At 39.6% G+C, this 12,288-nt stretch overlaps 1 protein-coding gene across 1 annotated transcript in view; it reads right to left on the reverse strand.

Moving 5' to 3' along the window:
* Positions 1 to 11,615, reverse strand: part of Csmd1 (CUB and Sushi multiple domains 1) — a 1,301,483-nt gene extending 1,289,868 nt beyond the window's left edge. Inside the window, exon 1 of the mRNA XM_028882070.2 lies at positions 8,681 to 11,615. The gene's annotated coding sequence lies outside the window, so the exon portion shown is untranslated. The remainder of the gene's footprint in view (positions 1 to 8,680) is intronic.
* Positions 11,616 to 12,288: the final 673 nt, after the last annotated feature.

A 12,288-nucleotide genomic window follows, 5' to 3' on the forward strand; every position in this document is an offset into this window, starting at 1 on the left:
TGGACAGGGAACCAAGGTAGCCTTATATGGCTGGAGAAGGAAGAATGGCACATTGAAGGCCATGCTATCACAGCTGATGGTACAGATCTTCACTCTTCCCCCACCGCGATGGTAACAAGGTGAGGTGCTCACCTTTACCTGCTCTATGGAGCACAGCGTATGGCAGTATGGCCATGCAGCATCATAGTAAATCACAAAGGAGGCAAAAATAGAAGAAAAAAAAGAATGCCTCTGTGTGAATATTGTGACTATGTTCAAAATTATTCCCAGGTAACCTGCAAAGAATTACTTATTAGAATTAATTGAATTTATAAAGGTCACAGGATACTCAATTATAATAAATACTTAAATTATAGACATGTAAAATCATCAACCACATATGAAAACAACTTGCAAATTGGACTTTGCACAGATTTAAAAATCAGTCATTCAAAATACAATGTTAAGAGTGTAGACTTCAAGATATTATTAAAATAGTTTAGCCAAATAACTGGTATTCTGAATATTTGGAAATTATTCAGAAACCCAAGACTCAACCAAAGGAAAAAAATACTTCATGGCAGATGATACCCAGCCAATAGTGTACAGAAAGATTTAATTCTGTTAGCCATTATGGCTATGCAAATGAAAACCATAGGAAAAGAAGACTCCAGTGTGCACTGACTAAAATTGAGGAGACTAGGTACAGCACATCTTCAGTGACTAAGTAACTTGGCTTCCTCACTGCACGTGGGATGAAGAATTGGTGCAAGCCCATGGAATCAGGCAGGCCAGTTACTGCTTCAAAGTCCAACATGATCCTTCTGTCCTGCATATTCCATGATTAAATATGAATAGTCGCCAAGAATGACTTAGAGAAAGATTGTAGCGTTGTGTGAAAAGATAAGACACATTATATATGTGTGTGTATATACATATATATATGAAATGTTCTAATGGAACCCATTATGTTGAACAATTAATATGTGCTAATAAGAAGTTGCCAGTATAAACCCTGGATACAAATGACCACAGGAGTGTCATTTATGGTGGGTAAAACCAAGTAGAACAAATTAAAACAAGTGTTCATTACACAAATGTGACCTAGCCCTGTGAGGGTGAAAAGGGCAAAGATGAAGCCAAGTCAAGACTGCCAGTGGAAGAAGTAGAAGAAAAGGGATAGGTGGGTTATTTTAGCTTTTATCTGCACAACCGACCATGCCATTCCTTCTTGTTTTATCTTTTCTTTTTCTCTCTTCCCTTCCCCCTTCCCTTCCCTTCTCTTCCATTCCCTTCCCTTTCTTCCCTTCCCTTCCCTTCCCTTCCCTTCCTTCCTTCCCTTCTCTTCTCTTCTCTTCTCCCCTTCCTCCTTCTCCTCTTTCCTTCCCTCCTATCTTCCTCAGTTCTTTCTTTCCTTTCTCCCAACCTGTACCCTCTTCCTTCCATCCTCTCTCCATCCTTTTCTTTGATAGGATGTTACTCTATAGTTCAGGTTAGTTTCAAGCTTTCAGTCTTCCTGCCTGGGCCTCCACAGTGCCAAGCTACAAGAATGCATTACCACATCTGACATATGACTTTATTTATAATAACTCTAAACAATTCAAGTCGATCAATCGAGATCATAAATGCATCCATTGTCTCGAAAAAAAGTAAAGAAAAATGAGTGGGCTATAAGGGTACATGAGGACATTGGTATAAGTGAGAAAAATATCATTTAGGGTAACGTTTCGTGGTCATATAAAAAACACATTACATTTTAATTTGCAACCTATATCTTTCAATTTTTACTAATTATAATTTAAAATGTGAATATTGCAATCCAAAGATTAATTTGTCAACTTAGTTTTCAAAATCATTACCAGGCACTTGTATAAAGAAAGCAAAAAGTCATCTGGTGTGTTTTTGGGATTGTTGATAGTGCAATCAGGGACCTGTAGGAAGGGCTGTTGTTATCAGAGGAGAGGCCATGAGTTGAAGTTAAGATCTGGGAAGCCTGTACCTTTAAAAGGTTGCATTAGAAGACATTATGAAGCCATTGATGTCTATAGTTCCACTTTCTTCTTACTATGCACCAGTTTTCATTCTTTTTACGCTCCGACTCACCCTTCATACTAAACATGTACTAGAGACAGTTATACAATCACATATATGTATTATATATACATGTGCATGCATATATATGTTAAATGTATATGTAATATATATATATGTGTGTGTGCATACATATACGCATACTGACTTGTAAAAGAATTACAGAGGTTTGTTACACAATATATGGAGTTACATGCTAGCCAAACAATAGTTGTATCCTTGTGGTTTATGCAGCCTTTGAAGTTGGGGCTTTGGGGTGAAAATAAGGTTATGAAAAAAAATAAATAAAACCTCCTCTGCACCAATGCAGCAGCGAGACAAGGTCAACAGGAAGGAGCCAGGGGCACAGAGCCAAGAAAACCAGCCACCTAGACATGAAAGGGGGGAGAAGGCAGGCAGGTTTCGAGCTGAGGAAATTCACTCAAGGTAGTCCCTCCCTCCTATTCTAGTATCAGAGGAGTCCTGAATGTCTCGTTAGCTGAACCCTGTTCCTCAATGCAATCTCAGAGAAGTCCTGAATGTCTCATTGGCTGAAGCTCTGTTTCCCAAAGCCAAGGGCAGTTTTCTGAGCCCATGTTAATTATTCTTTCAGATGCTGTGAGTTAAGCCAGGAGAGACACAGCTAGAGGGAAACTGAGCTAGGCATCTGCTTCTCTAATTATTTTTAGTATATTCAGATGGAGTATAGTATATTTCCTATAAAGGGGAGGGAAGGCATTAATTATGGGAAAATTGAATTGTTTCATATTTTAAATTTAAAAGTATATGACTTAAAGGGACAAACAATATCTTTGTATACAGCATTAATTATTTTGAAAATTATTTTGGAATTATTCAATGAAAATTGAAAATTCACCATTCTCACAGTATTCTCAGCCCTCAGCTAAATGGGAAAGGGTAGGAATTGGCTTTGTCAATCAATGTTGAAAATGAGGAAAGAAAAAAGATGATCTCAAACAGAAAAAAAAATCAATCATTCAACTAGAAATATGGTCATCCACATAAAACTCCTTCAAAATCCGGTAAATCCATTTATAGCTCTTATAGCTTATTAATATGGATAGTTTCCCAGTAAGCTATTTTAACAAACTATTTTTACAGATCCCCTACCTTGAAGAATAAAAGTCAATTAATGCCATTCTGACTTTTTGACACTTTCTCTTCCTTTTTCCCAGAAACCAAGGACTAAAAATATGATGATTTTATTGCCATTTGAAAGAGAATGTAAAAACGATTCTGGAAGAACTTTCACAATGCCTAGAGCTGTGGACAGCCTGCTGTATAATATTACTTTAACTAAGCAAAGATGTGCTGCATTTAACTAAGCATACAAATGTTATGCTGCATTTGTTTAATTACGTAAAGATGTGTTGCTGTTTCCCCTTGCCTGCCTAAGGCACCCGACTGGTCTAATAAACAGCTGAATGGCCAATAGCTAGGCAGTAGAGGGATAGATGGACCTGGTTAGCAGAGAGAATATGTAGGAGGAAAAAAAGAGAAGAGAGAAGAAGAGAGGAGGGAACAAGGGAGAAAGAGGAAGACTCCCCGGGCCAGCCAGCATCAGACAGACAGACACAGCAAAGTGACAGCACTGTTGTTCACAGCTTTCACTCAACACTTCTGACTTCTTCTTTTTTTTTTTTTTTTTTCCTTCGAGACAGGGTTTCTCTTGTAGCTTTTTGCCTTTCCTGGAGCTCACACTGTAGCCCAGGCTGGCCTCGAACTCACAGAGATCCACCTGCCTCTGCCTCGTGAGTGCTGGGATTGAAGGCATGCGCCACGCCTGCCAGGCTCCAATTCTGACTTCTTCTTTTTTATTACTTTTTTCATTTTACAATTTAATTTAATTTTACGTATCAGCCATGGATTCCCCTGTCCTCCCTCTTCCTACCCTTCCCCACCCTTCCACCAATCCACCCCCCCCCCATTCCCATCTCCTCCAGGGCAAGGACTCCCCTGGGGATTCAGCTTATGGCAGATAATTCTGTGGCCTGTGAGGACTCTCATACACACTGTAGGTAATTTATCAGCATTAATGATTTGTACCTGCCAGATTCCACTAAACTCCTCCACCTAACTCTGACAACCAGAAATGTGTTAGACTTTACCATATCTCTCTTGGGGCGTGTGTAGAGAAGCAAAGAAAGGGGCGGGGGGAGGAAGGGAACAGAGAGGGAAGGGTTGGGAAGAGAGGAAGAGAGGAGCTGCATAATGACATACTGTTTCAAGAAAAAATGTATATATATATATATATGTATATATGCATATATATATGAATGAAATGTTCAAAATGTTTAACAAATGTATATATGTGTGTGTATATATACATATATATGTATGTATGTATTTGTATATATATTTAGTTAGTTAGACTTCAGCTTAACTATATATTAATATGACTGGGTAGAAGGGTGGCAAAGGATGTTAGACATTTATGTCTAAGCCCCAATTCCATACTTACGTCTCTAGTATAGTTGGCTTTGTCCTATCCCAAGCAGTCAGATATGCCATCATTCCCAGTTTTATGTGATTCTGGGGACTGAACATAGGCCTCAGGTACATTAAAGAACACTCTGCCAACCGAGTTTCATCTCCAGCTCCCAGCAATGTTTAGGTGACTGTGAGCTGAAGGCTGAGGGACTTGGAGCTGAGAGACAGCTTCACTGTCAGGAACTCCGCAGCTGTTACCTCCAGGGGCTACCAGACTTGTTAGTCTGGGCTCCTTCACCCTGTAATCTCCTGACATTAAGATCATCCTCTTCAGTTCCTGACCTCGTGGCTGTCCAAGAGTGGCAGGTGTCAGGGTCTACCTCTGGGGCTAACATGAGGCCAGCACCTGCGAGTAGCATCCACAACAGCTCAAACCACGGCCACCCAAGCGTCAATCCAGGCATCACTCACCATTGCATCTAAAAATAGTGCAATACTTTGATTTTTATCTGACCGTTGGTTCACAAATTGCTCCCTCCAGACTTCATAATGACAATCGGCGCAGGAAGATAGAAGTTCTGCCAAGCTATAGCACTAATCTAATGTACGCATTGTGCAGCTGAACCCTTTCCAGGCCCTTGGACCTATATTCTTTCACACTATCATCTGCATAGTCAGCACTAACAAGCAGGATTCTCAGTAATTAATGTGCTCAAGCATGGCATCCCAGGTTTGAATAATTAGAAAAACTGTAATATTTTAACAATATGAATTCAAGATTTCCTGATCCTAATGTTCCAACACTAACTTTCCTCTCTCATTATTATGATCATTGAAGAAAATCAGGGTTAATCTTCTATGAGCTAGAGAGGGCAAAGGAGTTTTAAACGCTGTGGCTTTTCCCTTGGTCTCATAAAACAATGACTACTTCATTCTCTTCCTATTTTGGACTCCAGTTTTCCTTTGGAGATTCCAATGGATTTCTGTCAAGCTTCAGATATTACTATGGAATTATGGTTGAAAATCGATGACAAACTTCAATTGTTTTCAGATTTGGGACAAATCAATAGTGCTTCAAAGTCAGAGAGCCCATACTAGGTGCCAATGACCATGGGAGACAGTGCCCTGTTCCTATAAAGGGAATGTTGCCCACTTCACTTTCCTTTACCTCAACAGAGACCCAAGTGAGTGGCCCTAATCACACATTGTGGGACAGAATCAGCCAACAAAGATTGCCAAGCCATCTAGAGGCTCACACCACTCAGCACATGAGAAAGCCTACTAGTGTCATCTGGGTGGACCTCACAGGTGTGTGTTGCATGTAGAAAGTGAGGAAATTGGAGGTCAGAGATCAGCTTGCGGGAATCAGTTTTTGCCTTCTACCATGTGGGATCCAGAGACTGGACTCAGGTTATCAGGCTTGGGGACAAGCATCTTTACTCACAGAGCCATCTTGGTGGCCCTAATATTTTAAAGATATTTTAAAATACTTTTTAAATGCAGTATAGTATGTATTCCTGAGTTGTATTCAAATTACAGGGCAACTAATAACTCCAAGCTGAAAGCCCTATGTTTTCTTAGTTGGAGAATTAATATATACCTAAAGTTTATTCAGAAAAATATCCCTGTTATGACAAAGAAGAGAAGCTTCCTTTGTTCTTTAGAACGAAATGTTCAAAATGTTTAACAAAACAACTGCTAGGTTTTTGTCACTGCATATTTGGTGCAAGAGCAAACAGCCTTTGTACAGCTTTAAGGGCTATTGGCTAATTGTCTTTGAGAGACAAAGATGTGATGCAAAGGAGAAAAGGTTCATTAGTTTCAGGCCCCCCCTCCCCAACTGGCAATAATTTGATACTCTTTGTAACTATCTTTCCCATCAACTATGGCTGAATAATGAAAGAGAAGCACCCTCTCCTTTGTTTGCCCTGAGACACTTACGATCCCATTCCCCACATGCCATAAGGCATATGGGTAAAAATGAACAATATCAGAGTACGACAGCTTTTGGTGTGTTTGGCCCGTTTATGTTTTGATACCTAGAAAAATCTTCAAAGAGACTGCACATAGGCCTCTAGGGTTGGAGCAGAAGGAAGAACTAAAGCTTTGCAGCGTCTAGACAAAAGCAGCATCCAGCCTTCAGAACACGCTCAGGTTCAAGTGTGACCACCATGCAACTCCAAGTCCAGTGCATCATAAAGAGACTGAGGAACGGTAGGGCACAGTCTCCTTCCTCCCCTCTCCCCTAGCCCAGCTGTAAATGCCCGCGAGCGGAAGGACTATGGCAACTTTGCATGTCACTTCGTGGATAATTATGCAGCTCCCTGAGCATAGATTCTATTTGTGTACCACTCAATGGAGCCTCATTGCAAAATGTAAGAAGCTTAACCATATTTATATCAGTATTCCCATCACTGCTCCTGTTACAACAGTGAGCAGAACAAGAAAAATATTCTAGACTTTATTAACATAAAATGATATCAATATCACCACCAGAACCTAAGAGGATAACAAATTGTTGAAAACTGCGAGACAGGTGTCAATCAAATTAACACACGGAATATATTTCCTCTATGTAAAAGAAATGTAGAAAAATATTAAGAGGAAGAAAATAGAGGTATCTGAGTACATATTGAGTAAGCATTGTAATGGAAATGGAAAGAATTAATTTTCTCACAGTTGTGTGTGCTGATATTTTGAATGAACAGCACCCCCAATTCCTCTTCTTCTAAGTAATTTTGCTATCATTGCTCTTCCAACACACTAAGACTCAACACTTGTAGGTTATAGACAAGTGAATAGCTAATATTTAAGAGGGAAGAATGGATGTCAGGACATTTCACATCTGGTGAATTGAGACTGTGTAAGCAGATACAGTGTCTACACTCCAGTGACAGGACCAGGTATCTATGACAGAATTTTTTTTAATGTTTTTAAAGGCAGGGAAGTGATATCTCCAATGGCAAAAAAAAAAAAAAAAAAGCCATGTTATACCTGAAAACAGTATACAAAGTATATTTGAAACTAATTGTGTTGAACATGTTAACTGTATATTTTGTACTGATTTAAATCTCTCAGCTAGTTATACGGATAATTTCCAGTGATGGTTGCTTGCATTCCACAAAGATATGGCTAAGTTTTTTTTTTTTTTAAGGTGGATGAGTGTCTCTGCTGGCCAAGATATCAATACCATTTCATTGACATCAGCAGGCTCATTCCTTCTGCCTATGTCAATCACGTTATAAAACTCTAGGTAGTGAACACAATCCAATTAATGGAGAACATGAAATCAGGAGGATAAAGGTTTGGTTAGCCTTAAATATGTATATTGCACTGTTGACTGGGCTCCACATATAGCTGGGAGGCAGAGTTCTTACCTAGCATATAAGAGATCCTGGGTTTGACCATAACATAGCAATAAAAAGTATTCAATAAATATTTTCTAAATGTAGTTAAGAAAAATCTGACTTTTCCCCAAAGGGATATCATCTTTCCTTTACCAATTAAGAATTGAAATGCAAAGCCGGGCGGTGGTGGCGCACGCCTTTAATCCCAGCACTCGGGAGGCAGAGCAGGCGGATCTCTGTGAGTTCGAGGCAGCCTGGCTACCAAGTGATCCAGGAAAGGCAAAGCTACACAGAGAAACCCTGTCTCGAAAAACCAAAAAAAAAAAAAAAAAAAAAAAAAAGAATTGAAATGCAATATGAAATGTTTCCATGTGGTAGAGATCGCACATAGAAAAGGCAAAGCTATAATAAATAGAAATGAGGAATTGTCCCAACCACAGTTTTCCAGGGTTCAATATTGCTGAGAGTTCCCAGTCACTCTGCCCTCTCAGAGTGGATAGGTTGTTTTGTTGCTATTTCAGCTTAGCCTTTCATTTAATTTTTTTTATTTCTCCTTGAAAACCACAGTTATTTAAAAACAACAGCCCATTGTGACTTTATTAATTGCCTTGATAATATTGCTGAACAGATCATGATCAATCTGAAAACTGTGTTCAATAATAAGTTTGCAAGATAGAAATTAATGTTGACCATGTAACACAGACATAGTCTCCTGTTTCTTTATAGTAGATTATATTTTCTGGCAAAAGAGTATGAATATAATTATAATCATCTTTAAGAATGGAATAACCAATCATGCCACTACTCTATGATTGAAAAAGTTGGCAGTTTACCTCACTTTCAAGTTCCCTTGTTGGGGCTGTCCATCGTAAACTGATAAGATATCAAAGTCCTCCTCTAGAGCAAAGGTATGAAAGGACAGTTGTATCCGGTTGCGCTCCCCAGTGATAATGATCCAGGTGCAGTTGGCATAGTTGGGATATCCATGAGGAAAGCCAGGGCTCTCGATGGTGCCATTGGGTCCCTGGACCAGGCCACCACAGTTCTGACCTGGGCATAAAAACACAAAATAGTATGTTAGTAATCATCAAGCTATAGTTATAAAAATGCCCCTGCCATTTTGACCAATTTTTATTAGAGGCTCAAGGATGGCGTGAGAATAACAGAAGGTTAAATGGAAGAGAATCACAGAATCACATTTGGGAACTCACACCAGAAGCTTCATTTTTAGACTACAGAGGAACACATTTTCTACCAATGATCTGTTTAGAATGCTGAAATCCTTTTGTCCATCAATTCTTTGTTAGAGACCTTAAATCACAGGGAAAATCAACATTCTTACTGTTACTGTAATGCACTCAGGTTCAATAGAGCTAAATGACTTTGGCACGTGGTAACAGGGATAGGAAGCACCATGGTTATCTTTCCCAGATGGATCTGAGCCTGTTCTGTGTTAACAGGATGTTATAATACCGAAGGATGCAAGGCCATAGAGTTTGTCTGCTGGAAAATAGAAGGCATGAAACAAGCTAGTTTGAGAAGAAAATAGTAGCATAGCTCAGGAATGAACACAAGGATATCCCCACAAACAGTGTTCTCCTTATACAGGTGGGACATCCTGCATAGACAATGGAAAACACTGTGCCAGAGTGCTGGAGTAACTAAAGATAATCTTTGGAAATATAGCAGTGCAGAAAACACCCATATCTCCCCAGGTAGATAACTATGTCATCCTATGTTTTATAAATCCTGCATTCAACATCACTCCCAGGGAGAACAGAGATGACAGTGTCACCTAAGAGGAATTTGACGATGAGAAAATGTTTGGTGTCATGCACTTCTCCCTCAGCAAGACTAGGAAATGGGGGAAGAGTGGGAGATGGACTTGTTGCTCTTTGCCTCTGTTTCTGAGGAGTGTGTGTGTGTATGTGTGTGTGTGTGTGTGTGTGTGTGTGTGTGTGTTACTGATTCTACCTCAGGGACTCTCTTGATACAGTCATATCCCTGACCTAGTTCACACACCAATCCTCTGCAATGTACTGCAGTCAGGCTTTCTTTGAGGAGCCAGCTGCTATAAAGATCTTACCTGGAAGATTAGTAACAGCCTCAAGTACAGTCCTCTGATCCCCTTCCTCATTAGACATCCAGAAGCTCCTTTCTTTCGATTCCCAACCTAATACCTCTTCCTGCTGTTCCGGTCCTTCCTGCCTCATCTTGGCTAAAAGACCTCCCACTGAGACCCTTCCTCCATATCCCTCCCACCTCACTGCTTTACCTAGACACACCTTCAGTGAAAACTCCCTAGTCCTAATGTGATTAGTTTTTCCTCAACCCAGTTATCTTTAACCATCTACCTGATTGGAAAATCCAACAGTCAGATGAATCAGTGTAAAAGGGCAGCCATTAAGGTATGGCAAGGCCAACTTCTCTCTTTTGACCTCTGCATTGGGTCCCAACATAAAAACATCCATTTTAGTGAATGCTAGTATCTAATTGGTTTGGAGATAGCCATGGAATTTCTGGATTCTTTGCAGCCTTTCTTTCCATCTCAACTGGACCATTTCTCACCAACATTTTGTGAATTCTTCCACGACGACTGTAGTGGAAGTTTCCAAGGAACCTGGGCTTGCTCTGATTATGCCATGTTGTGTAAGTATTTGAATACAAGTATTATCCCAGCTTTCTTTGTTGTACTGCAAACAGAGAATTATTTCCAACTACATTTTAGACTTAAAAAAATCACCATAGTAGGTCTCAGTGAGCTCAAATCTTTCATGGTAATATTATCAAATGATTGTGGGAGTTTGCTCAATCTTAATAAAAAAAAGATTTAATGAAAGGGATTTATGAGTTTAAAACCAAAGAACTAATAAGAAGACCATTTTCCACTAAATTTAAGTCTAACAATAATACTGTAACAAGTGGATATTAAAGCTGTGGGGATTTGAAAGGGCTTTAAAGGAAACAGCTTCTCTGGTTTATCTAGCAATTCTTACTTCAAAAAAAAGTGAAGACTTGATTATAAATTGGAGAAAAGAAAAAAGAAATTCAACAGAAAATGTCAGCTGGAAAGAAGTCACTGTTAGACACCCATCATGTCGCACCAGGTTCCCAGACACAAAGCGTTCCTAGGAAAGAACATTCAGTCAGCCTTCAGGGTACCAATTAGTACAGTGCATTTTGCAGGGTGAGTCGTGTTTGATCAGTAGACAGACCTTTCCAGGGGCTCTGACAGAAACTTCAAGAACAGCTCAAGAGTTCTCAACAGAGAAACTATCATCCCTGGCTGTACTTTGTAATCAACCAAGAGGTTTTCAAAGTCCCCATTCCTAAGACGGACTCTAGTTTAGTGGTGCAGGCTAAGACTATCCAGGGAGATCTTGAGAAAGAATAAAATGGACATCATGCACTCTTCACTATTATATCTGATTAGAATGTTGCAGTCATTAAAATGGGATTTGATTGATTCCAGTTAAAATAAGTTGTCAGCATAACAGAAGAGAAAGATCCCCAAACCCTCCCAGTTACCAATTCCAGACATAAAATAAAGTCAATGCTTTGCACTGGTAATAGGATGGGCTTTATTAGAGCTGGTATGAGGATAGAACTTTCAACTAGATATCCAACTGTTTAAAACAAATATTGATTCCAATCCCATAAAATATACAAGTTCAATCCTGGTGGAATAGTGGCCTAAACATAAAATAATAGTTTTCAAAAGGCAATAATGAAAAAATAAATCTTCATAGCTCTGTGCATTTTTAATATGAAATACAAAAACTAACCATCATAGAAACAATTGGAAAGGCTATCCAAAACAGGAAGATATTTGCAGTCTATATTTATAAAAATAGATATATGAATAAAGTCCCAGATGAAATGCACTCACAGGTTATTAAGAAAGGGACATGCCGGGCGGTGGTGGCGCACGCCTTTAATCCCAGCACTGGGAAGGCAGAGGCAGGCAGATCTCTGTGAGTTCGAGGCCAGCCTGTCCTCATGAGTTCCAGTGAACCAAGTGAGTTTCAGAAGGCACAAAGCTACACAGAGAAACCCTGTCTCGATAAACCAAAAAAAGGGACAGCATTATAAACATACAACCCATTTCTAGCTCATGCTTCCTAAGGACAGAGGCAATGTGACCAGCCTCATGCTCCTTCGTTCATACCATTCCTGACCTGGTAGAATGTATCTCTACAAACAATGAGTCAAAATATGTCTTCCCTCCACCCTCCACCCTCCCTTCTTCACATTGCTCTTCTACAGCCCTCCTTGCTTTTTTCCACACATTGCTTTTTTAGCCACAACCTCCTTCCCACATTGCTTCATTCAGTTATCTCCTTCTATGAGGAAAGAGATAAATACAGAACACTGGTGCCAAGGATGGGGTTGCTTCTTTATTTAAGCCTGGGTGTATGTGCTATAAACCTTGGGTGCTGCT

The sequence above is a fragment of the Peromyscus leucopus genome, chromosome 17 (assembly GCF_004664715.2).
Source record: "Peromyscus leucopus breed LL Stock chromosome 17, UCI_PerLeu_2.1, whole genome shotgun sequence".
NCBI classification, from domain to species: Eukaryota; Metazoa; Chordata; class Mammalia; order Rodentia; family Cricetidae; genus Peromyscus; species Peromyscus leucopus.